Consider the following 22,644-nt stretch of genomic DNA (forward strand, 5'->3'; position numbering starts at 1 on the left):
CACACACACACACACACACACACACGGAGGTTGTGGAGGATAATGGGGGTGAGCTCGCGGACTGGGTGGAGACCCGGTGCGAGCAGTTGGATGGCCTCCTCCAGGAACGAGGGGAGGGAGTATGCCCCCTTGAGGCGAGTCACGACCAGGTGAGTTCGGTCGTGCTTTGCGAGGTCGAGGGGAGGAGTGCTGTGGACAGGTGCACGGAGAGCTTGGGGGGTATAGAGGCCCCGGAGACCCTTGTGGGGACACGAATCCCCAGTGTGGTTGTCCCTGTGTGTGTGGTGCAAGGTGTGACTGCGTCCCCGTGTGTGGAAGCGACCCCGTGTGTGAGTGGTGTGGTGGCTCTTGTGCCGGAGTACGTGCTTCCCAGCATGCCGTGTGTAAAAGGGGCACCGCAAGTGGAAGAGGCCGTGTGTGTGAGTGAAACGGCCAGTATGAATGGAGCACCACGAGTGAGTGAAAGGCCGCGAGTGAGTGGAGCCACGTGTGCAAGGGTAATGGCATGCGTGAGTGAACGGCCGAGTGCAAGGGAGACCGTGTGTGTGTGAGAGAGCGGTATGTAAGGGAGATGTCGGTCGGCATGTGTGAACATGCAGCCGCGTCTCCCGGTGTGAGTTTAATGGTGAGGTGTGTTAGCGTCGTAACACGTAGGTGTGCGTGGGTCGAATGGCGACGACGGCGACATGAGAGGAAAGAAAGCCGAGTAGCGGCTGTAGTTGTTTCGGGGACCGTGCCGGGTTCACCCAGCATTGAGCACGAGGTCCGTGCTGTGCAACGCACGAGGCCCCCACGTGCTCGCTTGCGAGAGTGAAGTCCCGGTCCGGAAACGATTGCGGTGAATGTTGCCGATCCCCCGACGGACAAAGTTTAGGCAGGATTTCGGATTTGGACCGGACGGGTTCTCCACGCGATCGTGTGTGTTAAGCTCCAACGGGCAAAGCACATGTGTTCGCGTGGGGAACCCCTCGAGACGTGGGGCTTGTGTTTTTTTTTATGCGCACGGTGACGTCATGGCTGCACGCGGGGTTGGAATCCGGCAGGAGGGGTATCCCTGCCGGATGGTACCGTACAAGGAGGGACGAGGTACACGTGCAGCTGCATGACGTCACGGGCAGGTGCAAAGTGCGCGAGCTGTGAGTTGCCGCGCTGGTGATGCGCATGTGAAAAAAAAAAAAAAGCAAGCCTCACTTTCGGGTGCACAGGATTCCTGGGCAAGGGGTGGAAGACCCCCTTGACCTGGGCACAGGATGAAACGAGTTAGGGGGAAGGGTTAGCTTAGTTAGACCGGCTCCATGGGGCAGGGGTAAGTCCTCATGGGGCCCGTGGAATGGATTAGGTAGAGGGATTTAGATGAGATTTAGGTTGAGGAAATAATTTTTGGGATATTTGGAGACAGAGACAGACTTGTGGATGTGTAGCGGGGACGTAGCTTAGCTACGTAGTGTTAAAAGGAACGTGCTGTAGTTTAAGGGACGACGTGGGAGCACGAGTTAGTTAGTTATACAAAAAGGTACATGTTCGTTGTGTGGCTCAAAAAAAAAAAAAGAGTCAATTTATCTCCAAACACAAACATGGAGGAGATATGCAAAAGTTTTTTTCAGGAAGTAAATTTACAACTACTGGAATACCAGGGGAATTACATCTCCCAGGGTATTCTTTCTGTGATCCAGGAACAAACGTGGATAAAAGATTAGATGAGGCAGACAATCCTAAACCATGGAATAAACCCATCAATATGGTTGATGAAGTGTGCATGAGGCACGATATTGATTCTGGGAATTCCACAACTTTGGAAGAAAAGCATGAAGCCAATAGAGAAATGTATAATTTGTCTCTGATACAAAATCCAACCTTGAGAGAAAAAGTTGATAGGTTCATCGTGAAGAAGATGATCAGTACGAAATTGAAACTTGGGCTTGGAAATTCAAAAACTTGTAGGCTCTAATGATGTCATTAAGACTGAAGAACAATTAGCTGATGAATTACATCAACCAATACAGTAATGCGCCACTTAACGACGGGGTTACGTTCTGAGAAACGCGTCGTTAAGCGACGTCGTTGTTGTGCGAACATCTTTTTTTTTTTCATTTTCGTTTTCGAACATCGTACTTGCACAAACATAGACACCTAAGCTATATGGTGTAGCCTATTGCTCCTCGGATACAAACCTGTACAGCATGTTACTGTACTGAATACTGTCGGCAATTGTAACACACATCCAAGAGACAGAAGACACGTTAGATTTACCTTTGTGCAGTTCATGAAGGCCATCGGTGTGGTTAGCAGCAGCTTACAACCTCCTCTCGCATAGATTATAGAAAGGTGAATAAATAGCGTTTAGATTTTATAAATACGTAATCATTGCATCGATGTTATAATTTACAAATGAAGAAACGAGCACCTGTCAATTGTGATATATTTTCGGAACAGTGCGATTGTTTTAACAACATAAAAAGCTTCACCAAAAATAAATTTGTTTTAATTGATGAACAACAACGATTTATTCGTGGAATTCTTCAATTCAAAGGTAATTTACTTGCTAGAAGGTAAACGTGGAAACATTGCCTCAGTTTGAAAGCCGATTTCCTTGAATCCCGATTTAGCACGACCCTGCTTTTTTTCGCGATGACATTTTATAGACCAAAACGATCGCATTATAACAGGGCCACACTGTCGTTGTTTATCATTATGAGGTATTATGTTCTGTAGAGCGTACATAATTGTATGTGCTATTTTTATATGAGGCTACATCACTCGGCGATAGGAATTTTTCAGCTACATATTTTTTCATTTATTTATTTATTTATTTATTTTCAGAGCTGGCAGACCCATCGTATTTGCGATCCGTCGTTGCCCGGAACGTCGTTAAGCGGCGCATGACTGTATTCACAATGTTTCATAGAAGGAAGGTTTATTCCAAGGAAGTTGATTATATCTGGTCCACCGATTTGATTGAACTCAATGATAAGGGGTACAAGTATGCGTTAACAGTTATTGATTTGAGGAGTCGATATGCGTGGGTTGTCCCTTTAAAAAACAAAGCAGGTAATGTTATGTTAGTTAGCCTTTCATGTTAGCCTTTCATGTAAGCCTCTTATGTTAGCATTTCAACAGATATTTAATATAAGTAAGAGAAAACCTAAAAAATTGTGGACTGATGAGGGTAGAGAGTTCTATAACAAGACATTTATGAATTTTCTAAAAAATATCAGCATTACATTATACAGTACCTTTAATGAAGGAAAAGTGGTTGTTGTTGAACGCTTCAATCACACTTTAAAAGAGAGACTATATAAAAAATTCACCCACTCGGTTCTCAACAACGGTCATCTTTTATTCAGGATATTGTAGATAAGTATAATGATACGATTCACACCTCAACGAATACCAAACCATCAGAAACATTTACAAAATTAGAATACGAAAAAGAAATTAATGTCAGAAAGCCTAAGTTCAAAGTTGGTGATATAGTAAGAATATATAGGTGGAAATCTCATTTTGAAATAGGTTATACAAAGCGGTGGACAAATGAGCTTTTTAAAATTGTTGATGTGATAGATACAGTTCCTTGGACTTCTAAGGTATACGATTTAAAGGGGGAAGAGATATTAGGTCCATTTTATTCACAGGAATTACAAAAGACAAAGAAAAATTGAAATTTTTTGACTCCACCCACACAAACCCCACACCACACAAGCTCCACCCACTCAAACCCCACCCCACCCCACCCCACACAAGCTCCACCCACAAAAACCACATAAATCATATTCACATAATTAGTGATTAGTTAATTCGTTCCACACACAACATGTTTATTTAATTTAAAAAAAATTGCTCCACCCTTCCACACAAGCTCCACCCACACCCACCCAAGCTCCATCCACACAAGCCCCACCCACATAAGCCCCACACACATAAACCCCACCCACATAAACCCCACCCACAGAAGCCCCACCAACAGAAGCTCCACCCACACAAACCCCGCCCACACAATCCCCGCCCACCCCCCTCATCCCACCCCCCCCACACACGGGGAGGGGAGGGGGTGGGATGAGGGGGTGATGGGTCGTTGGGGGAGCGCACCTCCTACCCCACCCCTCCTTTATTCTTTTCTAGTAATTCAAAATCAGATAATTATAAGTAAAGCAATTACAATTCATCAAGATTGAAAATATTAAATATTCAGTTGTAAAAATAGATAATATTTCCAAGCAGTCTGCTTCAGATGTCTTGACTATCATGTCAGATTCCTGCAGACGATTAACTTGTGTGCTTGGTTCATCCAGACAGATTTTTAAACTGAAAAAAATAAAAATAATAATAATAATGAGTCAACATTCAAAAGAGATATAGACAGAGGGATAAACAGACAGACAAGACAAGCATAGAGAGACATAGACAGACAGAGAGACATGTATACATACAGCTAGATAGGCAGAGACAGACACAGAGACAGATAGAGATAAATGGACCGACAGACATATAGATAGACAGAGACATATACACAGACAGATACAGAGAGACAAGGTAATAATTTCTCACTTTAGACTTGCGGGCAAGGGGCATGACAGTAATGCTTCCCAGTCGGTAATGATATCGATTAGATCATTCCTGAAATTTTGAATCTCTTCAAGAAAGTCGTTCATTTGTACCCATTCCTCGTGATATTCAAATAATTCGTTCTCCACAGCTGTGATCAACGACGTTGTTATTGGGTACAAGCTATGAGAAAAACACATATAATAATTATAATTATTGGTCGTACAGCGATTTAATTCTGTTTTAAACAATAAATAAGAAATTGGGTTGAGAATCTCACCTGTCATCTGGTGAAAACGATTGATCCGTAAGGTTCTCGTAAGAATCTGAATGCTCCATTCTCTGAATGAAACATGCTGGGCACACAAGTTGGTTTATATAATCACGCAATGACGTAATGGGAGATTACAAAACAATGGATTTTCCAGGGTGTGTTCCCACATAGGAAATGACTTCGGAATTTTTTGGGCTTGGTTCGGACGAGGCAGCCTGACTCATTTTTGCAGCACGACTGTACTATGGAAAACACACTTCTGCATTTTAAGAAACCGAATGGGGAATAGCATTTTTATTTCGTGCTTGAAGAGATAAAGTAAATATACTCGATGGTGATCAAAAAATGGTGATGTCTCTCTTTATATCTCTCTGATTAAGTGAATATACTCGACTCATTGAATGGAATGAAAATATAAAAGGAAATCGGTAAGTCTCAGTTTAACATGTGCTCAATGGGGCAGAGATCATCCTCCTCTTTTGACCTGATGGGCCAAGAGTCAGACGGCGGGGGTGGGGGAGAGAAAATCATTCTCCTATTTTGGGTTTTTAAGGTCTTGAGACAGTCTCAATTTAACATGAGCTTGTATGGGAGGGGAGAAAATCAGTCTCAATTTAACATTAGTTTGTATGGGTGGGGGGGGGGGGAAATCATTCTCCTGTTATAACCTTATGAGCCTCGAGTCAGAAAGGTTTCCCCATTCATTTGTAAGGGAGGGGGGGGGGAGGAATGAGTCTCCTGTTTAGGGCTTTTCCGGAGTTAATTCAGAGAGTTTTCGCCCTTTTCCCCATTCATTTGCATGGATACCTCAGAAGCCCCATTTATCCTCTACTTACATACACATTCCCAAATCTTTTCAAAATTGAACAGTACTCTTCTGGTAGCAGGATGGTGTCCACTTTCCTGACACTGTTCAATCCTCCCAAACACTCTATCTGCTGGTAAAAAGCTGTGCCCCCGAATTAGAAACGTTCCCGAGACCAGGAATTGTTTGCTTAAGTGCAAAGAGCATGGACGCAATATTCATGTTAATATTTTGCCCAAAACAGGAATCGCTAAACAAGCGAAGGCGTTGTTTTCGCAGAATCAGACCACTGAGTTGGTGGTGGAAGCAATGATCCAGTGTGGATGCTGTCATATTGCTATCCTTTTTGTTCTGATTTTCCAGACAAACATAAGGGTGGACATCCTCCTTGAGCTGTTTGCTCTCCTTTCCATGATGCACAACAACTCCAAACAGGTAAAGGTAGAGTTGTCTGGAATAATAAGCTTTGACCTATTGGTGTTTTGGGCAAAATGAGATTTTGCATCATGTCAAAGCAAACAGTCACTGCATCTTCTTCGACCCTTCCCAACTGATCATATAATGCTCGGGCTCTTTGCCGATGCAAAATAAACGAGGCCGTTTCATTTTGCTTTTCAGCTTCTACCACGTTTGGAACCTTTATTCTCATCCTGTATTTGGCATATACAGAACAGGCATCTGTGGCAGGATGGCCAAAGCCGAGGTTGAATTTGGACAAGAAAACAGAATAGTAAAGAGAGTAGCTGGTTTGAGCATGGTTTTGTGCTTCAAAAAGCTGGTGCATTTTACGCACACTCAAGTCACTGGGGAGATATTTCCGTCCTGGGGCTCCCCTACGACCGTAATGACTGGCCCTGCAGTTGAATGTCCCAATGCGATTGGAGATCAGATCCCTCTTTCTTTCGTTAACTTCTACTTTTCGGGCGCCTCCCCTTCTTTCTGGGCGAGCATCAGCAGTCTCTGCATAATATCGGGCCACCCTCAACACTCTGTCCTTGCTGATCCCTGAAAGAATACAATTAATACAATACCTGGTATAAAGTAGCTAATATGCCATGGGGGCGGAGGGATCAGTCTTGTGGAGCCGATAGACATAATTTTGACTGTGGGTGTTTTCATCAGCACAACAACCACCTCAAATCAAACGTTGAATAGACCTGGAGGTGCTGGTTCTGTGCTAATATTATTGTTATGCATGTTCATCGTTGAAATAAATGGATCACGTCAATATTTAAAATATTATCTGGTAACGGTGGGAGCATTTGGGTACATAGTGTGTATATACGATTAACATTCAATGAGCTTCGAGACAAAAATTATTTGCAATGCAAACAATAAAACTCACCCAGTACTGTGAGGAATGTGCCTTTACAAACAGGAACTTTGGGTGATTCACTGTCAGCAGACTGAACTGCACGGAAACGTCGCTGTTCTTCCTACGACCAACTGTATCTACCTTCTTGCGATGCCGTTTGCATTCGTCATTTTCATGAGCTGAAGAAATTCCCTGTCCTGCTCTACTTTCTTTGTATTCTCAGAGAATTTATCAAAGTTCAGGCGTAAGTCGTCTTCTGTAAGCTTATCAGCGTGACAAAGTTTTGGATTTTTTTTCTGCGGTGTGTTTGCACGCCACAGTTGGTACTTTACCAACACCACAATGGTGAATTTTCTTTGCTTTTTACCTTTCATGATTGTCCTTGTTTAACTTGCGCTTTCTTCCACCGGGTGAAAGCATCACTGCTTCGAGAGTCCATTCAAAATTATCCACTTTCACAGAAAATTTCCTCCAAGAATCATGCAGCAGAATCAAACAACGGAGCCGCCATGTTGTCGAAAATTCCCCACGCGGATTGGCCGAGGGGCGATATCGCGGTTTGGAATAAAAGTGGCATGGCGCTTGTCGCAATTTGGAAAAAAGATCTAAATTGGGCTGTGTAAACTAACGGGAGATATCGCGTTGTGACAAGATACAAATGTGGAATGTTGACTGGCGACCTGTTGACAATCATTTGCGTCTGATGACTGGATTTTTTTGTTTTTGGCGTTTATCGCGTTTTGGAAAAGAGCTCTATATATATATATATATATATATATATATATATATATATATATATATATATATATATATATATATATATATATATATATTCATATTGTTACGGTGGTGGAAATTCACAGAACACCATTCAGGTTCCCCGAAGATCAGTTATCTCGATAAGTAAGTGTTTCAGGTTAGGATTCCCCCACCGATGTGTGAAGGGCTGTGAATCTTTGAGTTAGCCATTATTCTGTTCTATCTTTTATTTCAAACAACATCTCTTCAACGACAAACTCTACAACCACGCCACCTCCACCACAACGCCAACATCTCTACAACCACAACACCATCAACTCTACAACCACGCCATCTCCACAAACACCGCCAAAGGAGCCACATTCTCCACAACCATTACAAAAAGTATGCACAGAAACAAAGGAAAACCGGATCACTCCTCGGATTGCCCCCACGCGCCAGGTTGGGGCGGGTCCCCCAGAACGGGTAAACAAGGATGACTGTTACAAAAAGTATGCACAGAAACAAAGGAAAACCCGATCACTCCTCGGATTGCCCCCACGCCCCAGGTTGGGGCGGGTCCCTCAGAAAGGGTAAACAAGGATGACCGTTACAAAAAAAGCAAGTACCAACTCCCACCCCAAGGGACTTTCCCCATGCGTCGGGAAGGGGGTAGAGAAGCGCATCGGAGCAAATAAAAGACGGAGACCGAGCCCAGCGGAGTTGTCGGGGAGAGAGGAGTTGGAGCGGAGTTGTGGAGTCTTGGAGCAGCCAGCGGAGTCTGAAGTGGAGAGTCGGGCGCGTCGCCAGGCCCAACCAACCAAGCCGCCATTCAAGCCGCTCGCCAGGCTGCTCAAGCTGCTAAACTGCTCAAGCGACTGGGGCATTGGCAGCGTATCAGACGGGACCGAGACGCCAAGGGTCGCCGAGCGAAGACCACAGAGTCACCACCAAGGGGCGGCTAGGTAACCGGCCCAGCCTCTCGGAGCCTTCCCGTCATCCCGGCTCTGAGAACATTAAAGGCTTACGAGCCTGTTCCTTTTCCATGGGTTTTGTGTGGACGTCTGTGGGCCTTGTCTCAATAAGTAGTGAATTGTGTAAGTGCCTATATATACTTGCATTTCTTATACTTGGCTGTAGGGTTTTCTCGTCTCATGTCCACATCCCCCAATTAATTGCTTATGTGCTTTTTAAAATAAATGTCCCCCATTGTTGAACGTGAACCTGCTCGTCGTGTCATTTCCTCACATCGACTGCCATGGTGCATTCGGAGAATTATCTGGCTTTTAAAGCCGATAAAAGTAAATCTGGTCCGACGGAACTTGGCGATTTAAAACCGCTCGGCTCGCACACGGAACGAAGCACGCTTAAGCAGCTCGTTCCTTACAAGTTTCGTCGAGGTATAAAAACTCTCGGTATTTCTGTCCGTGCGAATAGGTAAATCGACAATTCGGCGATCGACCCTGTAGCGCGTGGACAGAGTATTGACTGGTTTATGACGAGTGAAGGCATCCGCGGCTGGATTCCGGGGTAGGTCTGGAAAGTCATGACTGGATTGTCGCCTTCAGTGGGCGTGCGACCGCGATTGGGCTGAAGCGGCCATCCGCACGCCGAACGCGGCGGAAATCTATAACACTGGCTGTCCGGAGTGGGATGGCGAACTCTCCGCTTCCACCTCCGTAAATTTGCAGAACACCAGTTCCATAACACTGGTGTCAGCGAGCGGGATGAGAACTCTCCAGTCTCCACACTAAATTTACGGAATCGGACCAAGGGTGTGGAAAGCAACCCTCTGTTCCCACTAAATTACGACTGTTCAAATTTTTTATTCCCGATGCGCAAAATGGCAGCTCAAGGCGAGCAGTGGCAGGAGGGAATAGGTTTAGATATAGAATCTATGGCCCAGGAGGAAACCACTGCCCAGGACACCGCAATTCAAGTTGACGATTCCCCACAACCGAACCCAGAATCCGTAATGGGCGCAGTGGCGGGGGCCGCGGTGTATAACTCCCCCCCCCGTCAAAATCCCTCCCCGATCCCGGCCGTTTCCGTGATCGATAATGGCGGATCAGATGTGCCGAGTTCATTCAAAATGGGCCAGTTGTTCGCAATGCAGGCAGGAATAAACGCCAAGATGGAAACGAATGCGCGCGATATGAAAAACAACATGGATACAAATGCACGCAAGTCAAACGACAAGATGGACGCAAACATGCAGACACTGCGGGGTGAAATGCAGGACATGGGGCTGAATCTCCAGGCAGGGCAAGAGGCAATAAGGACGGGCATGAGAGGCATAATGGCGATTGCGCACGCCGAAACGCGGACGACGGAGCACAAAATGGCGGCGCCACGTGTTGGAGCGAACGAGCTGGGGGGAGTGTGGTTTGTGTCCGGCCCACAAAGGAGACGGGTGAGGTCGTGACGAGGGACGCCGTCACCACATGTAGGGTGAGACACATGGAGGTGATGACGAAGACGCAGATAATACAGGGAGAAACTAATAAATACGAGGAGATGACGCAGGAATTAAAATAAATAACAGAGAAAAGAACAACAAAGACAACGGAAATAAAAACAGAGACACGGGAGATAGAGGGTGAATTGGACGATATAATTGACGAGCACACACAGGTAGAGATAGTGGAGGAGAATGGGGGTGAGCTGGCAGAATGTGTCGTGACCCGGTGTGAGCAGAAGGATAGCCTCCTCCAGGAACGAGGGGAGGGAATATGCCCCTTGCCCTGATCGCTCCACTTCAGTCTCATTTTGTCGCTGCTGTGCCTGTTCATTTCACCTGGCATCTTGCTCTCTTCAGTTTCCTGTTGTCTCTGTGCGTTTTCGCTTAGCTGCAGCTGCCTTGGGACCAATGGAGCTCTTCCTCTTTCGGGGCATCGAAAATCAGAAACTTTGTAAACGTTCACTGTTCTGTCCATACACTGGTCTGTCTGTCTTATTTTGATCAGGTTGTGAATAAAAAAGTTGCAACGCAGAAAATCAATCAACTGCAGCAGAAAAATTGAAACGGCCAAAAAATAAAAAATAAATCGACAATTTTTTTTCGGTTTTTTTAAACATCTAAGGTGTGCTGAAGTACTTCAGAAATGATGATTCCGAATATGCCTTTAGTTTTGCTTTGTGATGTGTAGTTCTCGAGTTGTCAGAGGACAAACAAACATACACGACTACTTTTATATCTATCTATAATTCCAGCAATCTCTGTGTCTGCTGTTTCTCGACAACCACTGGTCCGATCTGATTGAAACTTGCCAGGTATATTTCTGGGGACCTGAGGATGTGCCTTTTCAAGGTTTGATATTAATCGGACAAGTGGTTCCCAAGTTATGGCCATTTATTTACCAAACTAATGACAAGACACGTTGTTGCGTGGGCATGGCCGATGGGGGAAGGGAAACTCAGCCGCGTTCCCCATTACAGGTTACAACGTACGGACTTCCGGAAAGTGATGACTTCGTGTATTCTAATAATTTCTCGATTTCTTATGCGCATTTATAGATAAACACTATGCCCCAAGTTATGATCGTTTTCATATTAGACGGTGCATACATTTCGGTAACATCAGAGTGAGCTGGTGTGCTCCAAACCAGGAAGTAAATTTTTTTCCCTCTCTTCTCTTCTCTTTTTGTTTTTCCTTGCGACGACATTGCGAAAAGGCAAAATACGTTGGCGCCAATTGAATAATTGGCCGTTAAAACTAAATTGCGAATAATCGTAAATGCGACATGCGAACTTCCGGGCAATGCACGTGAGGGCACGCGAGAGCGAAGAAACGGCCTGTTATGTGTGGTTGTTGTTTCTTGCTCGCGGTTTGAATATTTATTTATTAATTTTTTTACGGGCACGTACTCATATATAATAAAAATAATAGATATCCATACATATGTATATATATATATATATATATATATATATATATATATATATATATATATATATATATATATTGTTATGGCTGTGGAAATTCGCATTACACCATAAAGGGCCCTCAGGTGAGATATCTTGGTAGGTACATGTGTAGTTAGCCCAAACTCGTTGTATAGAGGGAATTTATGTGATCCATCCGGGCTGCGACACTTTGAGTTAGTCGTTTTTCTTTCTCTATCTTTTATTTCAAACAAACAAAAACCGCCAACGATGCTGGTGGGCTTTTCCCACCATTCTTCCCCGCGCTTGGTGTGAGGGAAGGGGGAGGGGCAGCTCGCCGCCAATTGGTGAATGAACAGCGTGAGGTGGTCGGGGTGAGGGAACGCCCTTTTCGCGAACCCTCTCGAAGGAGGGTGGAGCCGAAAACGGGGCGGAGTGAAGGGCGGAGCCCCGCGCTATAAAAGTCAGACACAGGCGGGGCGCGCTCTCTCCCTCTTCCTGCTCTCTCCCTCTTCCTGCGCTCTCCCTCTCTCCCTGACTCGTGGAACTCGCCTCCGTCTGAAGTCGTTGTTGGGTCCTCGCCGAGCTGTGTCGTTGTGGTCGAGTGTCTCTGGTGGTGATCACCACGATCGTGGTGAGGTTAAACCCCCACCCGTGACTAGCTCCCGGCGTTGTTCCGAGAGGGTCACGACTGAATTGTCCGTTCCAGTGGGCGACGTGCCGCGATTCGAGTTACGTGGCCGTTCGCACGCCGGCGGGCGCGAATTTGCAACACTGGTGTCAGAGAGCGGGAAACAAACTCTCCCGCCTCCAAACTAAATTTCCGGGAATCAGTTCAGGGGTGAGAGGAGCGACCCCCGATTCCCTCCAAATTATGAGCAGGCTAAATTTTAATCTCTTACGTGAAATAAGATGGCGTCTCAAGGCGAGCGGGTGCCGGGGGTAGAAATGTATATGTGTAATAATTTAGAATCCATGGCCCGGGATGGTACTACTTTTTGTAATTTTAATTCACGAGGGAGCTCACCCTCATACTCTGAGCACGGACTTTGCCGGCAAACTGGGTCACATAATAGCGGCAGCACGGAGCGAGCGGCTATTTATGGCGCTGCAAATGGCGCGACACGATGCGAGCGCTCCCAACGGCCGTTTCAAACCACATGGGCATGGCAGGTGAGGTCAAGCATGCCTACGCCGGACATTGGCGGCTTCAGAAACAATTGGAGGAAGAATGGAAAACCGAGCTCGAAAAGAAACAAAAGAAACACGAGCTGGAAGTAAAACAATTAAAGAAAGAACTATTGGAGAAGTCAAGACAGTTCGAAGAACTACAGGGAGAAAAGAGGAAAGTCGAGCGGAGTACCTATGAGTTAAAAAGAGAAAGGAACGAACTAGAGTGAGAGGTAGAAAAAGGCAATCGGAAAAGAGAAAGCCTGGAACAGGAGATAGAAAGAGGAAAGGAACGGCAGGAAGAACTAAAAGAATCCAAAAGGAAAATGACCGAATTTTGGAAGGAAGCATGCAAAATTGGTGATGAGGCCAGAAGGGAAAGATGGGAAAAAGTTTTGGAGTTACAGAAACACCGAAACAAAGAGACGGAATTACAAAACGAGTTGAGGATGGTGAGAGATGAAAGAACAAGGGCAGAGAATGAAACGTTAAGAAACCACACTGTACAGATCGAACAGCTGGAAGCGAAGGCCAGATTAAAGAATGAGATGCAAGAAAGAGTAATGATGGAAGAACGAATGAAACGGGAGAAGGAAATCAGCCAACTGAAGGAAATAACGAGATTGCAGAATGAGGAACAAGAGAGACAGTGGAATAGGAAATACAAAGAACAAGGAATAAGACAGGAGAAATAAATCAGTCAATAAAAGGAAATAACGAGATTGCAGAATGAGGAACAAGAAAGACAGTGGAATAGAAAACTGAAAGAGTATGAATTTGAAACTGAACGACAAAAGGAAAAAAATAAGTTGGAATAGGAGGAGAAAGTGAAGGAGCAAGGAATGAAGCAGAAGGAGAAATCAGGCGATCGAAGGAGACAACGAGATTGGAGAGGGAAGAACGAGAGGAACAATGGGATAGAAAACAACAAGAAGATGAATTTGAGGTTAACCAATTGAAAGAAACTATGAGATCGGAGAATGAGGGACAGGGGGTGAAAGAAATTTAAAAAAGAAAGACAAGAACAATTGAAAAAGAAAGCAAGGTCGAGGTATGCAGAGATAATGAACGAACAACGAACGAAACAGGAAAAAGAACTAAGCCAATTGAAAGAAGCTATGAGATTGAAGGCTGAGAAGCATGAGGAACAGTGGGAGAGAAAACAAAAACTTTACGAGTTTGAAATTCACCAGCTCGAGGGGGGAGCAAAATTTGAGTCCACGGAGATCGAAAAACTCCGGAGGGAGAACGAAATGCATCGAAAGCTATATTCCAATAGTACGTAATTAATTGACAAATGTCCGTGCAGTCAAATGAACGTTCAAACAGATTGTGATTAATCGGCATTTTGTCATATGGCTTCACTCCTTCATGGACTGTACTTTTCGTTTATATTATGTACATATGATGATGATGATGATGATGATGATGATGATGATGATGATGATGACGACGACTTCCTTATCATGCAACAGATGTTAAATAATGAACTCTTCAGAGCTAAAGGTATATCAACACGGCCCCCCCCCCCCTCCACCCCCGCTAGCTCACTCGCTCCACAAATATATTGACCACTTAGATTTAAAAAAAAAAAGTCTCCAACTAAGGTAGATCAATAACTAAAATTCTGCTGTTGTTTTTAGAACTTAAATGCTCAAAGTATTAGTTGTCACTGGACAACTAACATTGCATAGAACATCATTCGACATGTGCCAATTTGGAAAGCATATCTACGGTATTTCCAACTCACCACGTGGCTTCCACAACGTCTTACCTTCATTGTGGAGATAATCCTGAGGACGGGAGGAAGATCGGACCGATTTGAAACTCACAAGTTTCTTCAATATCCCAGAAAGCTTCATTATAAAATGTCTCATGGGAAAAAGCTTCAAAAGAATACTCAAATATTGAGTAGCCTCACAAGAACACCTTCAAAAGACAAGTTTGATCTTCCACCAGAGAGTGATTTTTTTTTCTCGAAGATTAAGTAAAGAATCGGTGCGCACATAATCAGCAGCAGCGCTGGCGAATAATGTTGCGACTGGTAAAGCAACAAAAGGCCGTGAACAAATTATCACAGGGAATGAAGAAAATTTGAAGGATTACTCAAAAGGCTTGACCTAAGCAACTCGTGGAATGCACTTTTGCTCAGCAGAACAGAGGAAACTTGCGCTCACGTGCGCATGTTCGTTCTAGACAGCACAGCTGCAATGCCAACTGTAGCACTTTCAATTTCTATTTTAGTACCACAATCAACTCTTTGATATGGACAATGTTCAGCAATGCTGTTCAGCAATCAAGAAAAACTATATCAGCTTGTCCTGCATGCTTCCTGGAAAATAATGATAAAACAATTTAAACAAAACCATGCCCAAAAGTCTGTGCCATTTTCATATTGGAATTAAAAGAATGAGGGCGCGATCAATGCATGCACCGATGGGTTGCTCCATCTGGTTAATGATAACATGTGAAAACCCAAGTACGTGATGTTGGCACCTTCGGTTCAGATCCCATAAAATGTGACTATTTGTTCACTGTTTACCAAGAGCCTCACGTTACCTGCTAAAATACAATGAGTTCGACTAATGTCTTGGTTTTTTTCATATATATATATATATGTATATATATATATATATATATATATATATATATATATATATATATATATATATATATATATATATATATATATATATATATATATATATATATATATATATATATTGTTGTGGTTGACCAAATTCGCAAACCACCATTCAGGTCCCTTAGGTGAGATATCTCGGTAAGTATATGTGTAGTTAGGCCCAAACCCGTTGTCTAGAGGGAATAAATGTCATTCATGCGTGCTGCGACTCTTCAGGATAGCCGTTTTTCTTTTACTATCTTTATTTTGGACCAACCGCCATTATTACCACCACCAACCACGTCTCAACAGTCATCACAACATCAACCACCCACCACAACGCCGCTTCACCACAACAGCCACGACCTTTACCGTCACACCTCGCAACCGTCGTATCGCCACCGTTCTTGCGCCGCTTGTGGGTACCGGTATTGGACTCGTGCAGGGCGCGCACCGAACAGCGTGTACAAAACATCACGGACTTTCCGCAGAAAAACGGATCAAAAACGACTCACGCCCACTTTTGTTCCATCCAATCGGTGAGCGAGGGGCAATTTGGCCCCGCCTCCAGGGCGTTGGAGGGCGGTCGCTATATGCAAATTCATGGATCAAAAAGCATTCACGCCCACTTTTTCTCAGGCCAATGGGGAGCGAGGTGAAAGGTCGAAGGCAGGGGGTCAAAGGCGAAGCCACGGGGCTTATATAAGCGGCTGCGTTCGTCAGAAAAGTGGTGTGCGTTGGAAAGAGTGAGTTCGCAGTCAAGAGAAGGAGTTGGAAGTTGGAGCAGTTCGGAGTTCAGTTCGCAGGAGGAAGAGTGCAGTTGGGAGTTCGCGGAGTCGGAGTGAAGAGGACGGAGCTGTGGAGAGGCGGCGGCGGCGAAGGCGGTTGAGGGGGTGCTCGCGTCGGATTTGAGGAACTGCGGAGGAAAAGGCCGGCGGCGCGACCGAGGTCGTGGTGGAGACGCTCGTCGCGGGACCCGCGATTTTGTGAAATCCTCCTTTCCCCGAGCATCAGCAACTCCCTCCTGTTTCCCCCCGCGCTGAGATAGTGCGACAAAAGGGGGCCCCCTTCCCACCCCCTACCAGACACTGTCCACGAGGCCCGCGGAGTTGAGGCACCACCGCCGCTCCGCGTCTCATCATCAGACGGGTAGGCCCGACACGGTCTCGGCCCCAGGCCCGCCTACCCCCTCATCCTGGAGGGTGGTTCTCTTTTCTTTTACTTTGGGAATATGTGTTGTCGGCGCCGTCTGTGAAGTAAAATTGTATAAGTGTTGCCGTGTGCTCGCGTAGTCGGTATTAGATCTGCATTGTCGCATTTGCTTTTTGTCTTCTTCTTTTCCATGTGCTTTTGGTGGAATTGTATATGTGTGCTTTCCGTTCATCGTGAAATAAATGTGCTTATTATTGGACTGTTTTCCCGCTTCGCTTCGTCATTTCTTTCATTGAATCCCCATCTTGCTTCACGTAAAGGGTTGGTCGTGGGCTAAGACGCCCGATAATTAATCGAACCGTCGAGGCCGACGAATAACACCGCTCGGTTATCCCGATAGTACGGAACGGGTCGCTTAAAGTGGCCCGTGTCCGAAGTCGACCTGCGGCGAGGTGCGATCGCCCGGTCTACCCTCCGTGTGGGTACTTAGGTAGGTTGAATTTGGCGAGCAACCCTATCCCACGCGGGGGCCGATTGGCTCGATCGCGGTGAGACCGAAAGGTCCACCCGTGACTGGTTCCCGGCGTTAGTCCGAGAGGGTCACGACTGGATTGTCCGTCCGGTGGGCGACGTGCCGCGATTTGAGTTACGTGGCCGTTCGCACGCCGGCGGGCGCGAATCCGCGACAATATATATATATGTATATATATATATATATATATATATATATATATATATATATATATATATATATATATATATATATATATATATATATATATATGTATATGTAATATATATATATATATATATATGTATATATATATATATGTATATATATATATATATATGTATATATATATATATGTATATATATATATATATATATATATATATATATATATATGTATATATATATATATATATATATATATATATATATATATATATATATATATATATATACATATATATATACATATATATACATATATATATATATATATATACATATATACACACATCTCCACAAGCTGCACCATAAGCATATCACTGGATACCAGACCATCATTTTTGAAGAGCACGACAGTGCTCACGTTCCATCATGCTCCTCATTTTGAGTTTGAGTGAGCGATGGATCGCTCTTGTTGGAAATTTTTATTTATTTTATCATTTTTTGTAAACATAATTATCAAGGCTCATGAAAGAGCTAGTATTAGTACACTGAACGGATCAGGACATAACATGACAAAATGTACAGTTGAGAGGGGACACAAACAAGGACAACAAGGAAATCCAACACAGGTGGAGGCCATTCAGCCCATTATGCCTGCGTGAACACCACACCAACCCAAGATCCAAGAAAAAAATGCAAAAAAATGTTTATAATTAATGAAAGACAAAACAAAATGTTTTTAATGAATGAAAGAAAGAAAAAAATATTTTTTTTTGTTATAATTTATTTTTTATTATATTTTCTTTTTTCCTTTTCTTCCCCTCAGAGGGGGGGGGGGCATCGGCATGGGTTAAAAACACACATCAACCACACAACCCCCCTTAACAAGACCCCCACCAACAGCACTCCATACACAATCACCCATCAACACTCAAACTACCTAAAAGTCTAATCAACATCCCCATAACTTCCAGGTACCTATCTAATATTCCAATTTAAACGAATCTACTTTTTCTGCTGCCACTACCATTCCAGGGAGACCATTCCATGCATTAACTACTCTCTGAGTGAAAGTCCCCTGCCTTGCTACGTCTTAACTCTCCTCTTCTTCACTCTCAGGCTATGGCCCCTGGTCCTATCACTGTCTACTCTGTTGAATAATTCATCTGCACTTATTTTATCTATACCGTCATTATCTTAAACATCTCTATCATATCTCCTTGCAACCACCTCCTTTCGGGTGAATAAAGCTCCGTCTCCTTCAACCGCTCCTAATAGCTGAATCGAGCTAGGCCCAGAATCAATCTAGTAGCCCTACGCTGAACCTTCTCTACAGCATATCTGTCCTTCCAGCACTGTGGTGACCAAAACTGCACACAATATTAAAGATATGGCCCTCACTAAATTCCTGTACAATGTTAACACCACCTTTTTTGATTTTGTAATTCATCCCCCACCTTATACAGCCAAAAACCCTATTTGCTTTACCTATAGCTAGCTGCCTGGCACTGTGCTGCCTGCTCACCTCCCGTATCTATTACACCCCCAGATCCTTCTCCGGTGTGACGCACTCCAAAAATTACCCTTACATCCTGTAATCTCTATTTTCATTATTCTTTCCCATCCCCAACACCTTACACTTGCTCAGGTTAAATTTCATCTGCCAATCTTTTGTCCAATCCATACAAGTATCAACTCTCTGTTGTATCTGTTCACCACCCCCTCTGCCATTCACCTTACCTCCAAGCTTTGTGTCATCTGCAAATTTGAAAAGCTTCCTCGTTACCCCATTATCCAAATCGTTGATGTAAATATTGAGTAGTAATGGTTCGAGTACTGATCTCTGAAGTAACCCACCACTTACGTCCTCCCAGCAAGACATCCTCCCACTCACAGCCACTCTGTTTCCTATCACTCAGCCAGTTTGCAATCTAATTCGCTACCTGATCAGCCACTCCACAAGCCCTCACTTTGGCTAAAAACCTCCGATGTGGTACCTCATCAAATGCCTTCTTAAAGTCTAGATATACCATGTCCACTGCCTTTCCCTCACCCACCCAATCAGACACTGCGTCATAGAACTCTAAAAGATTTGTAAAACAGGAACTACCTTTGGTAAACCCATGCTGACTACCTTTAATTAGTTTGTATTTGTTTAAATGGTTCCTCATCTGGTCTTTAATTAATGTCTCCAACACCGTCCGCACAACTGAAATCAAACTAACAGGTCTATAGTTTCCCAATTATTCTCTGGATCCTTTCATAAATAATGGTGTTACATTTACTACTCTCCAATCCTCCGGTACCTGTCCTGACTCCAGTGAGCTATTGAAAATATCCGTTAACATCTTGCTTACCTGCTCAGCCACCTCCCTCATTACTCTCAGTTGCATAATATCTGGACCCGGAGCCTTATCTTCTCTTCGATTACCGAGCTGTTCCTTCACTTCCTCCACTCCAACCTGCATCTTCTGTTAAGGCCCTTCCTCACCTCATTGATAGATACTCTCAGCTATTGGCAATTCTCCTGACTGTTCTTCTGTAAAAGTTGAAGAAAGTTACCCGTTTAATAAGCCTCCAATCTCATTTTCATCACCAACCACTCTCCCGGTGCTATTCCTCAATGGGCCCACACTGGTCCTAACCTGTTCTTTTCCCCTGACATACTTTAAGAAAGCCTTGCTATTGTGTTTAATATTCTTAGACATGTCAGAAGCCTGGTGTTGGCTTAGTGGTTAGGGTGGTGGCTTGGGATCCCAGGGTCCTGAGTTCAAGCGCCGTTGGCTGCTGAATTAACACCAGGGGGTTGACTCAGTCTGTCATCCTTCCGAGGTCGGCAAAATGAGTACCAGTGTACTGGTCCCGGTGTATGCCCTGGTTAGAATAGGTGTACCATATCCCTGTGTGTCGTAAGAGGCGACCAGGGTTGGCGTCAGGAAGGGCATCCGGCCATAAAACATTGCCTCAAGAAAAAGCCAAACCCCTGCACAGCAGGGAAAAATGGCTGTAAAAACGGTCATTTTTAATTTTTATTCTTAGACATGTCCTTCTCATACTTTGTTTTGGCTTGCCGAGTTATTTTCTTAACTTGCCTCTGCTTACTCTGATAATGATATTGTTACGGCTGTGGAAATTTGCAGAGCACCATGTAGGTCCTTAGTTCAGTTATGCCGATAAGTCCGTGTTCAGTTAGATTTCCCCACCGATGTTGAAAGGGATTTTATTCGTGTTATCAGGACTGTGATCTTTGAGTTAGCCATTATTCTTTTGGATCAACCGCTTCACACCAACATCACTCTCAACAACCGCTTCAGACCAACCGCCTTTCCACAACCACACCCGCACCTCAACAAACCACGCCATCCTCACCACTATACCCACAACTGCCAACATTGCCTCACCACCTTCTCCACCCCGCCAATCACCTAACCACCATCTCAACCACAACGCCAACCACCGGCCACGCCACCACAACAAACAACCACACCACAAACCTTTCCGCAGCGAATAACATCTATGCCATGGAGAACAAGAAGAAGCTCCAATAACACACTTCTCGGAATTTCCCCTCGGAACTGGTAAACAGAAAGTGACGGTTACTAAACGTATGAAAACCCGACTCCTCTCCGGGAATTTTCCTCCCCCGCGCACCGCGAAGGGGGGAGGGGCGATGCGCCGTCGAGATAAAAGGGCGAGTTGAGAGGCTGTGGGGCGCGCTGGTCTTGGTGGGAGTGGGAGCTGCGTGGAGAGAACGGAGAATGGAGCGCAGCGTTGGTGTTCAGTCGGTGGAGAGTCAGTCGGTGGAGAACCAGTCGGTGGAGCGTCAGTCAGTGAGGGCTGGAGAGGGTCCATCGAGGGTCACCCAAGCCAGTCACCACGAGGGTGCAGGTAACCTGCAAGGGTCTCGTGGAACTCCTTCGGTCTGCCAAGTTCCACGTCATAAAGGCCTACGGGACCAGCCTGACCCCCATGTCTATGAGGGTGGTCTTTTCTTTGTTTATTTGTGTGGAAGTTGTGGCGCCGAGTCCAATTAGTAGAACCGTACAAGTGCTTGTGAATAATAAATAATAGACGGTTGTAGTGCTTTGCCTTGTTCGTGTCTTGTCCCTTCCCACCAATTCCATTGCTTTTCTACATACGTGCATGTTGGTGTTTTGCATCCATTGCATGATTGTTTGTATACGTGTGTGAATAAATGTGCGCGTTTAAATGTTAACCCGTTCGTTGTGTCTTTCCCCATTGAACTGCTATCTTGCCTTCGGAATAATAGCGGGCTTTTTAATAGCCGATAAAAGAATTGGGTCCAGCGAGGTCTCGCGATAATTCACCGCTCGGTTATCCCAGAATGGAACGGACCGCTTAAGCGGTTCTTGTCCAAGCAGACCTCGCTGAGGTACGGTCTCTCGGTCGTCTGCCCACGCGAATACTTAGGTATATCGATAATTCGGCGATTGACCGTGTCGTGCGCGGGTAGAGTGTTGACTAGGCCATGGTGTGCGCTTGGAGCACACCCGTGACTGATTTTCGGCGTTGCTCCGGAAAGTCGTGACTGAATTGTTAGTCTGGTGGGCGTCCGGCCGCGATTCAGTTTAAAAGCGGTCGTTCGCACGCTGGGCGGGCGGCAGATTCGTAACAATATAAATCAAACTCCAGTCCTGTTATTTTAAACCTAAAGAATGCCTTTTGCTTCTCCTTAATAGTGTTCCTTATCTCACTGCTCAACCACCCTGGTCTCTTTAGAACTACTTCTAGTTTTACACATCATTGGAATATACTTACTCTGTTCTCTACACATTTGGTCCTTAAAGGTTTCCCATTTCTCTGATGCTGATTGTCCTGTTAGAATCTCCCAATCTACATCACCCAATTCTCTCCTCATACCCTCAATGTTTACATTCCTGAAATCTAATAGCCTTTCCCCATTATCCTGAACTCGAACCCTTAACAGAATCTTTGCACACAAAATGTTAAGGTCACTTGCTCCTAAATGCTCCCCGACCTCGACCTCCTCCACCATATTGGGATCGTTACTTAAAAGGCCAAGCACGACACTCCCCCAGTGAGATTATCTGCAAACTGGGTTAAAAAACAATCCTGGACTAAATCAGGGAAATCCTCATCTGCTCTGCCCTTTCCCTGTTCCTGGACCCAATATATCCCTGGCAAGTTAAAATCCCCCATAATCAATACTCTTCCCTTACCACATGAACTTTTGAATTATTCATGCACTCTCCCCTCCCTCCTCTTCCCACCCTGAGTCCTATAAAAGCATCGTCCCAGTATCTTACTGTTTTTACAATCTCCGATCTCATCCCATACAGAATCCTCAACATTTATTCCCTCCTTAATGTCACCCCTTTCTCTTGATGCAATGCTGTCCTTTACCCAGATTGCTCCTCCTCCTCCTCCTCCTCCTCCTCCTCCTCCTCCTCCTCCTCCTCCTCCTCCTCCTCCTCCTCCTATT

The 22,644-nt window shown here is 44.8% G+C and overlaps 1 protein-coding gene and 1 pseudogene across 5 annotated transcripts in view; both read right to left on the reverse strand.

The window, feature by feature from the left end:
• LOC147027123 (tyrosine-protein kinase ABL1-like) overlaps positions 1–22,644 on the reverse strand; it is a 135,862-nt gene that overhangs the window by 76,254 nt on the left and 36,964 nt on the right. The gene's annotated exons all lie outside the window — the stretch shown is intronic.
• LOC147027125 (uncharacterized) lies at positions 4,065–7,664 on the reverse strand (annotated as a pseudogene). Its single transcript, XR_015058688.1, has 2 exons — positions 4,546–7,664; positions 4,065–4,302 (listed from the first exon to the last, which is right to left on the reverse strand). The product of XR_015058688.1 is annotated as an uncharacterized LOC147027125 (transcript).

Source organism: Eptatretus burgeri, chromosome 5 (genome assembly GCF_056783735.1).
Source record: "Eptatretus burgeri isolate ZD-2024b chromosome 5, Ebu_testis_v1, whole genome shotgun sequence".
In the NCBI taxonomy this organism is placed as follows: domain Eukaryota; kingdom Metazoa; phylum Chordata; class Myxini; order Myxiniformes; family Myxinidae; genus Eptatretus; species Eptatretus burgeri.